The 16,878-nt window shown below is 45.1% G+C and overlaps 1 non-coding gene across 1 annotated transcript; it reads left to right on the forward strand.

Moving 5' to 3' along the window:
• Window positions 1-14,237: 14,237 nt before the first annotated feature.
• LOC114809523 lies at window positions 14,238-14,375 on the forward strand. The gene has a single exon (XR_003757302.1). It is a non-coding gene; the product is annotated as a small nucleolar RNA SNORA7 (small nucleolar RNA).
• Window positions 14,376-16,878: the final 2,503 nt, after the last annotated feature.

Below are 16,878 nucleotides of genomic sequence, written 5' to 3' on the forward strand. Positions count from 1 at the left end.
ATTAAACCAGCCACCTTAGACTAGTCTCCCAGTCCAGCAAGGACTGATTGCTTCTTAGAGGAAAGAGCACTCTTCTGGGAGACAGAAGACCTGCATTCTAATCCTGGCTCCTGTTGTGTGTCCTTAGGCAATTCCTAACTTCTCTGTGTCTCAGTTTTCTCATCTTTAAAATGGGGATTCAATACCTGTTCTCCCTTCTAGTTAGAATGTGAGTCCTAGGTGGGGCAGGGACTGTGTCCCACCTGATTATCTTGTATCTACCCAGCACTTAGTACAGTGTTTGGCTCATTGTAAGTGCTTAAAAAATGCCACAGTCCTATTCTTCAGGACCAGAGGGAACTGAACTGCAATCTTCAGCTTGAAATTTGGTTACAGAACATGTGTGCTTTATATCAGTCTTCCTCTGATCAAACTTCCTCTGATCACCTTTCTTCTGATCAAATATTTCGGGTCTCTAAAAGGCAAATATTAATTTTAACGCCCTATCACCTAATGCTCAAACCGTAAATTTCAAACATATAATGATTTTTTATCCTGAGGTTCACCTCCTATGTTAAGTAATTTTCAGTACATGAAATCTGGCCAAAAAGGCAAATGACATGTTTTTCTTGTCTAATGAGTTTCCTATTTATTCCAGCTGCTGAAAACCACCTAGGAAAACAAACAGTTACCTGGAGCAATCAACATAAATTTTGTGTGGCTTAACACAGAAAGGTCATCAGAAATTATAGCCTGTGCTAATTAACTGGAACACAGAATTAGAACCTGCAACTAGGAAGGAGGGAGAGAAAACAGTTCTGTGAAAAACTTCAAAGCTGGAAAGCTAGGCGGGCTGTCTTAGGGTTGCTAAATAGATGATAAGAATTATGTAACAATGCTAAATCTTGATAAACAAAACCTGTCATCTTGTGAAGCCCAAATTAGACCATTTGTTTGCTGAAAGAGTCAGTGTTTAAAGTAATTTCTCCTTCAATGATAAAATCATGAATAAACCTAATGAAAAATATAGTATCCGTGGGCGTCAAGAATACATTTGGCCATAACTTCATTTTCTTTTAAACACTAAACCATTTCCAGTCAAACATTCCTACATTTCAAATTGGGCATCTGTTGCCTGGATCTTTTGCCCCAAACCTGAACAGGACAGCTGAACCACAACAGCTAGAATGGGATGGTGACAGCTGTTTTTTCTCAATGATGATGGGATTTATCAAGCACTATCAATCAATCATATTTCTTGAGCACATACTGTGTGCAGAGCACTATACTAAGTGCTTGGGAGAGTACAACAGAGTTGGTAGACACGATCCCTGCCCACAACAACTACGTGCCAAGTACTGAACTACGTGCTGGGGTAGATACAAGGTTATGAGATTAGACACAATACCTGTCCCACACGGAGCTCACAATCTACCTTACTCTCCTTTTACAGAAGAGGAAACTTGGACGCAGAAAGGTTAAGTGACATACAAGAGAAGCAGCATGGCCTAGTGGAAAGAGCATGGGGCTCGGAATCAGAGGATCTGGGTTCTAATCCCAGCTTCACCACTTACCTGCTGTGTGAACTTGGGTAAATCACTTAACTTCTCTGTGCCTCAATTACTTAATCTGTAAAATGGGGATTAAGACTGTGAGCTCTATGTGGGACTATTGTCTATGCCCCACAGTTATCACGTGGAACCAGTAGTGTGTTTAACCTGATTATCTTGTATCTACCCCAGCACTTAGAACAATGCCTGGCACATAGTAAGTACTTAATAGACACTATTAAAAAGAGAGACAAAGAAGGCCAGTGACAGATCTGGAATTTGAAGCCAGGTTTCCTGTCTCCCACTCCTCAGTTCTTTCCATATGATAATCTGCCTCCCTAGTATCTCTGATACTATCTTTTCTTTAGGAAAATAGAATAAGGGATTTTCAAGGGAAATAATAATAATGTTGGGATCTGTTAAGTGCTTACTATGTGCAGAGCACTGTTCTAAGCGCTGCGGTAGATACAGGGTAATCAGGTTGTCCCACGTGGGGCTCACAGTTAATCCCCATTTTACAGATGAGGTAACTGAGGCCCAGAGAAGTGAAGTGACTTGCCCACAGTCACACAGCTGACAAGTGGCAGAACTGGGATTCAAACCCCTGACCTCTGTCTCCCAAGCCCGGGCTCTTTCCACTGAGCCACGCTGCTTCTCAAGACCAAGCCTCTTGATGAGACCTCTTTAAGTAATGTCACTTCAAACAGACACTGCTTCCAACTCTGGGGAACAATGGAAAGAGTGGAGGTTATCCCGGAAATCACTCACCCTTAGAGATCATCAGACTCTATCCCCGGGTTTTGGATGGAAAGCCCATGACTCCCAGCTCCATGGTGAACCATGATCCAAGACAGACTGTGTTGGCCCTCTGCAGCCTAAGAGAGAAGCTCCATCTCCCTGAATGAGAAACGGGTGACTGCAGGCTTCTTGGTCAATAGAATCAATGAGGTGTAATGATTGAGTGCTTGTTAAGGACAGAGCACTGTGCTAATGCTTGAGAGAGTACAACATAACAGAATTAGCAGACATGCTCCCTGATCAGCATGGCCAAGAGGATAGATAGAGCATGGGTCTGGAAGTCAGAGGGAGTTGGGTTCGAAGTCCTGGCTCTGTCACTTGTCTGCTGTGTGACTTCAGGCAAGTCTTTCAACTTCTCTATGCTTCAGTTACCTCAACTGTAAAATGGAGATTAAGACTGTTGGGACAGGGACTGTGTCCAATCTAATTAACCTGTTTCCAGCCCAACGCTTAGAATAGTGCCTGGCATATAGTAAGCACTTAACAAATACCACAATTTTTAGTATGATTATTATAACAAGCTTGTAGTCTAAAAGCTCCCAGAACATTACATTATTGCCCCTCTGATTGCTCTCACTGCTCTAATTTGATCCCTCCCTCTCCCAGAGGAGGAGTCCATGTTGTCTGTCACACTGGCAGAATTGCTGTGGGTGAGGTTGTTGGGGGTCATGACCCTCCTTGTTTTTCACAACACTCCTGTGCTTTTGCTTGTCTTTAAAGGCCTAGGTACGAGGGTACTTGGGAGATGCCTCTTTCTCTCAGAGAATTGGAATCTCCGAAGCAGTCACTGGCCATAAACGGGTCAAATTACTGTGGAAAGCAGAGCTTGGCCTTGACCTTTGCCCCAGGGCTGTTGCTGGGCAGTGGAGCAGCAAGGACAGATGCAGGGGTGGGTGGAAAGCCGCAGCCATCGGCCAATCCCACCCCTCCCCACACCCAACGCTGGCTCTGGGACTCCACTGCTTCAGTCAGCCAGTGATCAGATACTTGCTCAAAAGCTTCAACCATGGTGGGAACTGGTTAGGAAGCAGTGGTGGTCCAGTGAGCTGGGCTCAGTCACTGGGGAGAGACCTTAGAAGGGACAGGCTCCGGCAAGTGGCTCAGCCCAAGAAAGCAGGATGGCAAAATAATCATTGGAATTTATGGTATTTCTAAAGTGCTTACCAGGTGCCAGGCACCGTACTAAGCACTGGGGTTCATACGAGGTAAACAGATTGGACACAGTCCGTGTTCCACATGGAGCTCACGGTTTTAATCCTTGTTTTACAAATGAGGTAACTGAGGCTCAGAGAAGTTAAGTGACTTGGCTCAGGTCAGAGGTGGAATCAGAACCCAGGTCCTTCTGAGTCCCAGGCCCTTGCTCAAACCATGTGCTCCACAGTGTGGATCGACAGGGTGGGCTGCTTAGACCGTGAGCCCTATGAGGGACAGGGACTGTGTCTGACCTGATTAACTTGTATCTTTTCCGACACTTAGAACAGTGCTAAATATATAGTAAGCACTTAACAGATACCATAATTACATTTATCGCTATAGTTCTTGTCTGTCCGTCTCCCCCGATTAGACCGCAAGCCCGTCAGAGGGCAGGGACCGTCTCTATCTGTTACCGACTTGTACATTCCAAGCGCTCGGTACAGTGCTCTGCACATAGTAAGCGCTCAATAAATACTACTGAATGAATGAATGAACGAATTTTGCACTTGGGACCAAAGTTCACCACAAATGGGAGGGAGAAAAGGTATTTAATCCCCAATACATTAATTAGAAAACAGAGGCACAGAGAAGTAAAATAACGACCAAGGTCACAGAGTAGACTAGGGGTAGAGGTCAAATAAGATCCCCTTTTATTTCCATGATTTTTCCTCTAGGCCATATCGCTTCTGCCCCACCTCTATGCTAAACGTACCAAGGAGGAGAATCAAATAAGTAGGTGGCAGTAGCAATAATATGAGTCCCACATATCCAGAAGACACCAAAAGCCACCATTCCCCCTCAACATCAGGGCCTCTACTTTTCTCTCCACCCTGGCCGAGTGAGGTCGAAGTAGATGCCCAAGGTCTTCTGAACTTTTAGACCTCTGGAGTTGGGAATGTTGGGGCTGGGGCTGCTATGATAGCCGAACTCTTCCTCTGTTTGGGAGGAAGCAGCCTGGCCTAGCGGAAAGAGCACGGGCCTGGGAGACAGAAGACCTGGGTTCTAATTCCACCTCTGACCTGAGCCAAGTCGCTTAACTTCTCTGAGCCTCAGTTACCTCATTTGTCAAACAAGGGTTAAAACCGTGAGCTCCATGTGGGACACAGACTGTCTCCAATCTGTTTAGCTCGTATCGACCCCGGTGCTGGGTGACCTTGGGTAAGTCACTTAAGTTCTCTGTGGCTCAGGTACCTCCTCTGTAAAATGGAGATTAAGGCTGTGAGCCCTATGTGGGATAGGAACTGTGTCCATCCTGATTATCTGGCATCTACCCAAGCATTTAGTACAGTTCCCGGCACAAAATAAGCGCTTAACAAATGCCATGATACCAGCTCCTTTAGCCATAGTATCCTGCAGCTCTCGTGATACTCATTCGTGCACTAGTCCTTTTGATGTTATTTTTCTACTTTTTGCCACTTCCCCTCTCTTTTATGTATCGCAGCCAGGCCCTCCTCCTTACTCTTAGAGAGCGAGACACTTGAGAGCCAGGGATTATGACTAAAGCACTCAGTACAGTGCTTCGCACCCAGCAGGGGCTTAATGAACTTGCTTACCCTGACTAGTTAAGCCAAGTCTTAAATATCCATGTTAATGGGGCGAGCAACGATCGTCGAAATTCTCATAAGAAATGACTTCATTTTAGCCAGGAACATTAAGCTGCTCCCACCGAAACTGGTAGGAGCCCTGCTGAGAAAGATTAGGCCGGGCACCCTTTCTCCCGCTTACTGGCCGCACTTTGGTGGAGGAGCCGAAGAACAAGGCCAAGGCAAAACGCCTCCCTTATTGGCCGGTGTCGTGCAGATTAGAGGAGGCGGTGGGGGGAGGAAGTGGGTTGTTGTTGGTATTTTTTAATAGTATTCGTTAAGCTCTTACTATGTGCCAGTCACTGTGCTAAATATGGAGGTAGATATGTGGCTCAGTGGAAAGAGCCCGGGCTTGGGAGTCAGAGGTCATGGGTTCGAATCCCCACGCTGCCCCTTGTCAGCTGTGTGACTGTGAGCAAGTCACTTCTCTGGCCCTCAGTTCCCTCATCTGTAAAATGGGGGTGAAGACTGCGAGCCTCACGTGAGACAACCTCATTCCCCTGTATCTCCCCCAGCGCTTAGAACAGTGCTCTGCACGCAGTAAGCGCTTAACACATACCAACATTATTACAAGTTAATCAGTTTAGACATAGTCCTCATCCCACACGGTACTCCCCATTTTACAGATGAGATAACTGAGGCCCAGAGAAGTTAATCCACTTGCCCAAGGTCACGCAGCAGATAACTGGTAGAGCAGGAATTAGAACCCAGGTGGACTCGTGTATGGGCCTCTAGAGGACAGTCATCCCCTCGCAGCAGTTCCCGGGGCACTATTCCTGGAAAGAAGCAGCATGGTATAGTAGATAGAGCACAAGCCTGGGAGTCAGAAGGTCATGGGTTCTAATCCCTGCTCCGGCTCTTGACTGCTGCATGATCTTGGTCAAGTCATTTCACTCCTCTGGGCCTCCATTAACTCATCTGCAAAATGGGGATTGAAACTGTGAGTCCCACACGGGACAGGGACTGGGTCCAACCCAATTCGCTTCTATCCACCTCAGCACTTAGTACAATGCCTGGCACATATCGAGTGCTTAACAAATACCAAATTTAATTAATTAAGGTCAGACCTTTCCTCCTCGGCCTTAGGAATCCATTCCATTGGCAAGTCTCATTGGCCAGAACTCAGCCCGCAGCGGCAATGAAACCCAAATATCTCGGGGAGGACAGGGTGGCGATTAGGGGGCGGTGACCCTTCTCTAGGTACCTTGTCACCTGGGGAGCTACTAATGCCAAATGAGTTTCTGCTTGGTGCGGGGAGGAATTTTAAACAAAGGAGGCTTTCTGAGGTGAAGGGGGGACATGTGCAAAATAATGCTTTAGAAAAATGATCCGGGGCACAGAGTGAAGTATGGACTGGAGAGGGAAGAGGGTGGAGGCAGGGAGGTCAGCAAAGAGGTCAGGTTGCGATATGACAAATGCTTGGACCAGCTTGCTGGCAGTTTGGATGGAGAGGAGACTGTTCTCCCCCTTTAGACTGTAAGCTTGCTGTAGTTAGGGAACATGTCTACCAACTCTATTGTATTGGACTCCGCCAAGTGCTCTGCACACAGTAAGCACTCAATAAGTATGATTGATAATAATAATGATAATTGTAGTATTTGTTAAGAGCTTCCTATGTGCCAGGCACTGTACTGAGCGTTGGGGTGGATACAGAGTGCCACGTGTACTCCCTGTGCCATGTGGGGTTCACCGTCTCAATCCCCATTTTACAGATGAGGTAACTGAGGCCCAGAGAAATGCAGTTACTTGCCGATGAGTAGCGGAGCTGGGATTAGAAGCCAGGTCCTGACTCCCAGGCCCGTGGTCTTTACACTAGGACACGCTGCATCTTGTTTGAAGGTATGGATTTCTACTCTTGTCCACACCTTGCTTCAACAAGCGTCCCTGCACTTCTCACCTCCCCCCAAATGGGCCTTGTTTTGGAGGCACCTTCCACTCTCTCCCAAGACCTTGGCATAGGCAGAAGAGTGGTAACAGTCGGCCTATCAATTATATTTATTGAGAGTTCACTGTGTGCCCAGCACTGTCCCAAGAGCTTGGGAGAGTCCATTATAACAAAAAACAGACACATTCCCTGGCCACATCAAACTTACAGTCTAGGCGATCACACTGGGGCAGAGTCGGGGGGGGGGGGGGGGGGGGGGCATCCCTAATTCTAAAACTGCTGTAGACCCTTCAAATGTGTTTTAAAGCAACCAGAACTGGGCTGGCAGGAAGCGGTAGGAGCCACGGCAGGAGCTAAAGGCCAAATCCAGAGGACTTTAAGCCCTGATCTTCCATCTCCACTTTCAAATCCCTCTTCAGTCACCATGCCCTGTGATTTAAAGATTCACTTGATAGGATCATCTCAGTGGCCTCTGACCTGGAATAAGCTGTTCTTTGATAGGGGAACAGAGCAACTGAGACACACCATTTGCCAAAAATTCCCCAGAGAGAAAATCCGCTTGATAAAATTAAATGGCTTAAAAATGTATTTAGTTTTAAAATGTCGCTGTGCTCTGTTTTCCCTTATTAATTGAGTATGAAAGAAACCCCCACACAACCACTCTGTGCTATAATCTTGTATTCAAAAGTCCTGTTGAGATAGCAGCATGACCCATGAAACCATGGCTTCCCAATCACAAAAATTACTACCTGTTCATAATGATTATAATTTGTTATTGGTGTGCATTCCCAGGAGATAAATAAATTTACGCACATAGAGGAATTAATTCAAGAATAGGATGGAGTAGGTGGTCTGAGTGGCAGAACAATGTTCCAGAAAATGAGATGTCTGATTAAGAATTTCTCCCAGAAGCTCTTTGCTCAGTCAGGTCTGCACTCCGTGCCTCTTCCCTTTCCCCAGGAACAGCCCAACAAGAGCAAGGGGGAATTCCTCCTACTATCCTTTCTCATGATCCTTTTAGGAAGCAAGTTTCTTGCCAATCTGACCCTGCGGACAGGCAGGGAAAGGAATTCTGCTGTCCAGACACAGCGGCTTGGGGGCATTCTGGTGGAAGATAACATCTCCTTTTCTTAGGGGAAGCCCAACTAAGGCATCGGGGTTGCATTGTGTATTCATTCAATCGTATTTACTGAGGTCTTACTGTGTGCACAGCACTGTACTAAGCGCTTGGGAGAGGACAAATGACTACTTCCTGTTCCCTTGTTCACCGGTTTCCACTTGGGTCCAATATTTTAAACTGAAAGTGAGTCTCTTTTCCTTGACTGTACATTTTCTAAAAGGAGCGGTGGCATAGAGAAGCAGCGTGGCCCAGTAGAAAGAGCACAGGTTTGGGAGTCAGAGGTCATGAGTTCTAATCCCCGGTTCTGCCACTTGCCAGCTGTGTGACTGTGGGCAAGTCACTTCACTTCTCTGGGCCTCAGTTGCCTCATCTGTAAAATGGGGATTAACTGTGAGCCTCACGTGGGACAACCTGATGACCCTGTATCTACCCCAGCGCTTGGAACGGTGCTCCGCACATAGTAAGCGCTTAACAAATACCAACGCTATTATTATTATCATTATGGTATATAGAGGGTTGTGGGTTCAGGGGAAAAAAGTCCAGGTAACGCTGCTAAACTGGGGTAGAGAGTGCCAGGCAGGCAATCTGTCAGAGCGTGTGAATGAACTAGGAACATAAGGATCTATATTCATCTAATCTCACCATTCTTCTACCCGATATACTGAGGCTCTTTTGCTTCGCTGTCATCATAGAATGTAATTTACAGATGATAAAAAAGTGGACTTTGTTCACTCAAGATGATGCCCATATTTCCTTATTTTGTCTAAGACCGGTTGCACCCTCATTTCCCAGGCCCCACTAAGAATATTTCCCAGGAAAGATGCTGGTTCATGAATTACTGCATCCTCCTTCTGGATTTAGAGGGCATGGGTTCATTTCCACTTAAATAAGAAGCAGCGTGGCCTGGTGGATAGAATGCAGGCCTGGCAGTCAGAAGGACCTGGGTTCTAATCCCAGCTCCTCCCATTGTCTGCTGTGTGACCTTGGGCAAGTTACTTCACTTCTCTGGGCCTCAGTTACCTCATCTGTAAAATGGGGATTAAGACTGTGAGCCCCATGTGGGATATGGACAATGTCCAACCTGATTAGCTTGACTCTTCCCCAGCACTTAGTACAGTGCCTGGCACTTAGTAAGCACTTAACAAATACCATTAAAAAATGATATGTGGATATTGCCTGATACAACGTGATGGGCTCCCCATGCACCCACTGCTACCTACCCGGAGAAGCAGCCTGGTCTAATAGAAAGATCACGGGCCCGGGTGTCAAAGAACCTGAGTTCTACTCCTGGCTCTGCCAATTGCTTGCTGCCTGACCCTGGGAAAGGCACCTAAATTATTTGTGCCTTAACTGTAAAATTTAGACTAAATATCTGCTCTCTCTCCTATTTAGACTGTGAGACCTGTGTCCAACCTGATTAACTTATATATCCCCCGGCACTTAGTACAGTTCTTGACACATAGTAAGCACTTCTTTTTCATGGTATTTGTTAAAGAATTACACAATAATAATCATAATAACAACAGTAACTGCTCTATAGTTAAATTTCCCAGGTTTGGCCGTTCTGTAGTTGCCAGGTTCTGCCGACAAGATCCCGGCCGAAGACAGGGTGAGAGAAAGGGAGAAGCTATGAACAGAGAACATCCCCTTACCTCCTGGAAAACGGTTGGCTGGAAAATGGTTCTTCAAGTCCCTCAAATCTGACCTGGTAAAACCAATCGAGGAGGGATGTTATTGGCATAGGAGACTAAGAAAGAAAAACCTGCAGATTTGCCCAATAATCAGATCTGGTCTTGGGGAATCAACTGGAGGAGGACCCAGAAGAGACAGATCGTAAACCTAAGTATTTAATTGGAAGAATTAAAAAAAACCCAAAGTTGCCCGGAATCCCCTTCTCGTCAAAGAAGTTATAACTTTGCAAGCTGCAACTCCGTTGGTGAGATTTTCGTTTTGCAGTACATGGGTTGTTCTGACTCTTCAGCATTTCCACCATCCTTCCCTGGCCCTGGCATCTATTTAATACAAAGGAGCAAGGGAGAGGAAGGCACTGGGGAGGCTGGAGTTCTAGCATAAGAGAGGAAGGTGGGTAGTCCCGTGACCTGGAAGTTGTGGAGGCGAGAGCCACCATCTTCCCCAAGGAGTGGATGCCTTAGGCCCTGCGTACCTCTGGTACCTTGGCAGTGGTAGGATGAGAAAAATTTCCATTTTGCCTTGACTGTGCTATTTTATATTTGAGAGCCAGGGACCTACCAGGAGATAATAATGTTGGTATTTGTTAAGCGCTTACTATGTGAAGAGCACTGTTCTAAGCGCTGGGGTAGATACAGGGTAATCAGGTTGCCCCACATGAGGCTCACAGTCTTCACCCCCATTTTACAGATGAGGTAACTGAGGCACAGAGAAGCGAAGTGACTTGCCCACAGACACACAGCTGACAGGCGGCAGAGCCGGCATTCGAACCCATGACCTCTGACTCCCAAGCCCGGGCTCTTTCCACTAAGCCACGCTGCTTAGTGTGAGGAGATGGAGTTACCGATGGAGCATAAGCACCAAGCTTTATCTGGTCCTTTGTCCAACGCCTGCCCCTTGCTCCAAGTACAAAGTTGGCACCTCTGGCATTTGGGCTTCCAATGAATCCCCTGAGACTATCACTCAATCTGTCCTATTTACTGAACACTTACTGTGTGCAGGGCACTATACTAAGCGCCTGGGAGAGTACAGTATAAATGGAGTTGGTGGACACATTCCCTGTTTACAGTGAACTTATAGTCTAGAAGGGAAGACAGACATTATTATAAATAAATAGGTATGTACATAAATGCTGTGGAGCTGAGGGAGAGGTGATTAAAGGGCAATGCAGAAGAGGAAAAGAGGACTTAATTGAGGAAGGCCTTTTGGAGGAGATATGCTTTTAATAAGATTTTGAAGGTGAGGAGAGTGATCCAGCTGACTAACAGACCCACTGCTTCAGTGGAGTTTCAACCAAAGACTGCGTAAAGATCAGCCGCGGGGTACGGAAGAGTCCGAGGAGCCGGGCTCTGATCGAGGAACTCCAGGGTTCACTTCCTCCTTAAAGATGGGGACAACTAAAGTCCGAGAGCATCTCCTCATGGCCCTGTCGAGGTAGTCTCACCTCACCTTGCTTGTACATGGCAGTTCCTCTTATAATTGTATGACAGTTAGAGAATAAGGCTGATTGGTTCATTTTCAAGATGTTAGCAGTGATATCTAAGTATTTGGGAAGATGTGTGAATTGACAGTTTATGCCTGAGGTTGCATTTCATGCTGTCTGACATGTTTTGCTTCTTGGGGCTTTGAAGAAAGGGAGATGTGTTGGATCAATGTGCAGGATCCTTACAAACCGGATTCTGAAACTGAACTGGAACTGATGTGGTGAAAATACCATGGAAATCTATATGTAAGAGGATGTTGGCACCTAAAAACGATTTCAACACCCATCTCCTCCCTTTCCCTTTTCATTCATTCATTCAATCGTATTTATTGAGCGCTTACTGTGTGCAAAGCACCGTACTAAGCGCTTGGAATGTACAATTCAGCAACAGATAGAGACAATCCCTGCCCAACAACGGGCTCACAGTCTAAAAGGGCCGATTTACATCTTGAATGCTTAAAATGAGAAAAACCATTAGCTAGGTGTAAGGAAGTCAGGGCTCTTCCCACCCCTCTAGGAGTCTCGGGAGAAAGGCAGTTAGAGTCAGACAAATAGTCCCGTGGACACCAAAACTATCTATGAGTCCTGCTTTAGGAGAGATGGAACGGGACAGATGGAGCCACAGAAGTAATCCCTAGTGAATGTCAATCTGTTCCCAGTGAATTTCGTGTGTATTCATTTTCTATCTTCACTTCCTTAGTGAGACCCATGGAAAGAAAAAGAGATCAGTGTGACAGATGGTCTTCAAAGCCTAATTAAATATCCTGAATATGACAGATGAGTAATGCCTTCAACATTTAGATCAGAGAGCCACCTTGGGGGTATACAGATTACTAGCTGGGGTCTGAGAAATAACACCAGACAGTGCCAGCTAATCTTATCTCTTCTAGAAGGTAACCAGCCATTTATCTCTCCTGGTCATTTGCTCACTTCAAGAAGTCATCAAATGGAATTACTGGCATCTGTCCACTGAACCTGGTGGCTGTACTTAATTTCTGGACCAGAGAAGCCTTAAGCAGACAGCCAGTCTCCGGGATCTTTGATGCTGGGACTCTTTTGCGTAGGATTGGTTACTGAGAAACATTTACCCGGGGATCCATTACCCAAGAATCCCTCATGCAGGGTTGCCTTGCCCTCTGGGCTTTTCCTAACACGATGCCAAGGCATTAGGGTCATGAGCCAAGACCTCTTTTCCTTGGCTGAGTTCTAAAATGCTACTCTGGCAAAAACCGCTAGCTGCCCAGGGCTATAGCAGTAACATGGGACCAGCTGAACAAACAGGGATCTTCAGAAACAAACTCCTTTGCCAATCTGCTCTAAAATCCCAGGGTGAACCATTGACTTCTTGTTCAGCTACGGCTTACTGGAGAGCTCACTGCAGGACCAAGGATAAATCAAGAAGCCAAACAGAAGGAAAGCCCCCTAAAAGAGTGAATTATTCAGACAAGCGAGATGAAAGATCAGCCAGTGGTCAAGTAAGCCTGAGACAGGCCTAGATTTGGACATGATTATTTCAGGAGAAAAATCAGGTTTGGGCAGAATTCTGCAAAGAACAAACCTAACGTTTAGAACCAAGCTAGTAGCAGAAGAGGTAAATTAATGTATTTATTGATCGTCTCCTGTGTGCAAATAACTGTGATGTATCTCCCGCCATAAACAAAGGATGAGCCTTGGCCTAGTCCTAAAGACTTTGGGTCAGAGAACCTGCATGAAGGAATAATTTACAGTACTAGTGGTCTATATCGTGCCAGTCATATTTCCACTGAGGCAGTGAATTCAATAAACAATAGGTGAATAGAGGTGCAGCACACTGCTAAATGCACAGCAATAATGGTACTTGTAGGCTCATTCGTGACCAGAGTTTAGTGCTGATGCTGCGCCGCAGTTCCTTTGACCGGCCGGCGGTTGCCAGGGTAGTCACTTCAGAAGCCACTGTGGTCTTTGCCACCTTTGTTAGACTTCTTATGGAGCCCGTCCACCACACTACTTGTCTTAGGTGCTTCTATTGTACTAGAAAGTACCAAAAAATTGCAAATCACTGTAGTATCCCTACCCTTAAAGAGCTCCACATCTATCCAATATTTGTATCGAGCTAAGAGTTTCTTCAATCAGTCAATAAATTCATGGTATTTATTAAGCATTTGTTCAGAGCCTTCTCCATAATCCTGAGATGGCCCACCCACCTAATAGACCGAAATGCCTCGTCTTTCTCAACCTCCAATGCCCTATCGGCCGAGGAGGATGGGATGTTCGAGACAGTCTCTAGACTGCTCTGGGAGAGGGTGGGGTTCATGATGTTTGATTGACTCCTTGGATTGAGGAAGATTAGGCAGAAGGCGAGGCTGTGGTAGTTTTGCTGTACGAGTGCATTTGCTGCAACTCTTGCTTTTTTCACCCGGTCCGGAGCAGCAGCATTTGAGCGAGAGTTACTTTCTTTAATGAAACAGTCGTCCTAAAATACTTTCTTCATCACCTCTTGGTGCCTGCTTCAGAGACCGAACCTCTAAATTACAAATCCTTAGAAGGTGCGTGTGTGTGTATCCTTAGAGAAACAGCATGACGTGGTGAAGAGAGCACACGCCTGGGAGTCAGAAGGTCATGCGTTCTAATCCCGGCTCCACCACTTGTCTGCTCTGAGACTCTGGGCCAGTCACTTTGCTCGTCTGTGCCTCAAGTTACCTCATCTGTAAAATAGGGATTGAGACTGTGTCCAACCCAATTTGCTTGCATCCACTACAGTTCTTAGTAAGGTGCCTGTCACACAGTAAATGCTTAACAGATATCACAATTATTATTACTATTATTGTGTGTGTGTGTGTGTGTGTATGTGTGTATGTGAATTAGGTAGTTTCAAGGACAATCAGGAGCCATGGCCAATGATACCATCTCAATGGGCAAAATCTGCTCTGTCAGAAACTCAACAAAATGGATTTCAGCGTGGCTAATCCAAACACCGCCCCTCTCAGGATCACACCTGGAGAGTTTCCAGTACTCTACCAGTCTCAGTTATGGGAGGGAGAGTCAAGCAGATGCATACCAATTCCATTCCTAGCTTGGGCAGTGGCTAGTGAGTGGAAAGCAATCTGCTACAAGTCAAAACTCACCTGTGCTGGACAGCAGCGGCGTGGGAGAGAGTTGAGGGCGGAGATTCACATTTACCGCGTGGAAGAAAGCAATGGTAAAACACTTGCATATTTTTACCATGAAAATTCTACGGATACACTACCGGAACGATTGCAGATGGAGAGTGGGGCGTTCTGGGAGAGGTGTCCATGGAGTCACTATGGGTCAGAAACAACTCCACAGCATAAAACAAGAGAAGACAATCGAAACCCCAGTTCCAAAGCATCTTTCCTCCTGTTGAAAATGAGCCTGCAAAGGTTTGCACCATTAAGTGGAATCTGAATTTTTTTCAAAATGCATACTGTGCTCTATGAAGACTCACTCACTATCCCTGTGGAATGTGTGAAGGTAGTTTGCAGAAAACTAAACTTCCCAGAGGATTCTGAGAAATGGTTTCAAGGTATCCAGTCTGGTGCTCCCAGAGATGGCTGCTCTTTAGGGCATCCTACTCAAACATGGGTACTGGAAAATCACTGCTCCAAATGACTGTATATGGTATGCAGGAAGAGGAAGAACCAGAAATCCCCTCACCCCTTGATAAGTTTGTTGTAGGGCCCAAGCTTTGATCTTTCCCAAAAGAAGGGTCTGGAAAATTTCAACATCAGTAACCAGCACTAGGTGTCAAATTTAAAAACACATTTTACAAGAACAATGGCTCACAGTTTCAAAGCATAAAAATGCCAAACTTCAGAATTTTCTCATTTAGAGGAGGATCATTTCATGTTCACGAGGAGAATAAGTTTGACAAGACCTTTCTAAGTTTGGAAAATTAATGAAATGCAACTGTACACTCTAATACCCTAAAGGGTCTGGTTAACGCCATAAAGCCACTGAATTGCATGCTGTATGAAAACCATTTCACAAAATAAATGTGCTCATCTAACATGATTAAGAGCTGAATTCTGCCCCTAGATCATTCCACAGACGTGCCCAAGGAAAAGCTTATGGCTTTTCTGCCAACTTTATTCTTTTAGCTGTGTTTTATTTCTTGATAGAAAGACGGTTTGGGCGGCCACTGTGGGGACATTTTAAAATAATCTTTTTTATTCTCTCCAGCTCTCCTAAATGCAAGGGTTGAGATTTTTGTGAAATCCCAACTGAAGAAAACTCAAGCGGTAGCACTCACCCAGCCAGAAACTGTACACACCTGCCCAGACACAAGAGGTTTATTCTGTACCCTGGCATGACAATCAATCAATCATTGTCAAGTTCTAACAAGCCTGAGTTGGCAGAAGAACTCAAATGTGATCAGGGAAAGTGAGTGAAAGTACCAAACTTTGAAAAACACTGTTGTTCATTATATTAATTACAAATTAGAGAAAAGTCACTATGCTATGTCTCGTGAAAATGATATAGAGCTTCCTGAAATGATGACAGGCGGATCACAAACCTTAAAGCTCAGAAAGGAATTGGAGAGGTCATTCAGTCCAGCCCACTGTTTCCATTCAGTACCGAATGAAAACTCAGAAAGGTCGCAATCGACCTATTTCTTAATAATCTCCGATTAACATTAGTTGAAATGCTTAACATTAAATTAAAATGATTCACTTTAAATTAAAAGACTATTAACATTAATTTAAAGGGCTAACATCAGTTGAACCTAATCTTTCTAATTGGAACGGTACATTCACAAACCTTAGTTTCTGTCCAGCTCCTGCCCTCTCCAACCCCCAGACTCCACAGAAATCACTTAAGTGAAATCATAGTCTGTCCTTTTTAATCTGCTATGAAGTGCTGGTACTATGTGAAGAATGGGCAAGCAGCCAGTCTCAAGGCAGGTGAACATAAATGAAACGCTCCTATAGAAAAAGAAGATAGAACAGTTAATTTGTTTTTCTCTGGACTTCAAGTCAGACATAGAAATCAAAATAGTCACGGTATTTGTTAAGTTCTTCCGATGTGCCAAGCACTGTGTTAATCATTGGGTAAAATCTCGGCAAAAGAGAGAACAGGTAGTGTTGGACACATAATAAGCTGGTAACCAATACCATCATCATTAGTATTGAATCCCATTTTACAAGTGAAAACACTGTCAGCACTTTATTGTGGACATTTTGGCCTTAAATTTTTTTTTTAATAGTATTTGTTAAGCGTTCACTATGTACCAGGCACTGAACTGAGAGACAAGATCACTGAGTTGGACACAGCCTCTGTCCTACATGGGGCTCACGGTCTTAATCCCCATTTTACAGATGAGGTAACAGGCAGGAAGAAGTTGTCACTTGCCCAAGGTCACACAGAAGATAAGTGGCAGCGCCTTCTGACTTCCAGGCCCGTGCTCTACCCAGTAGACCATGCTGCTTCTCTTAAATGTTTCATTTAAAATGCTACATACATTATCCACTGTATTCCATCCCATTCCTCCTTCTTGCTTGTTGCAATCACTGCTCCGGTAGAAACAGGAATGGCAGGGAAAAGAGAGTGGAACTATAATCATTTATCTGTAATTTAAAAATTTATATTAACGTCCATCT

Source organism: Ornithorhynchus anatinus, chromosome 2 (assembly GCF_004115215.2).
Source record: "Ornithorhynchus anatinus isolate Pmale09 chromosome 2, mOrnAna1.pri.v4, whole genome shotgun sequence".
Lineage (NCBI taxonomy): Eukaryota > Metazoa > Chordata > Mammalia > Monotremata > Ornithorhynchidae > Ornithorhynchus > Ornithorhynchus anatinus.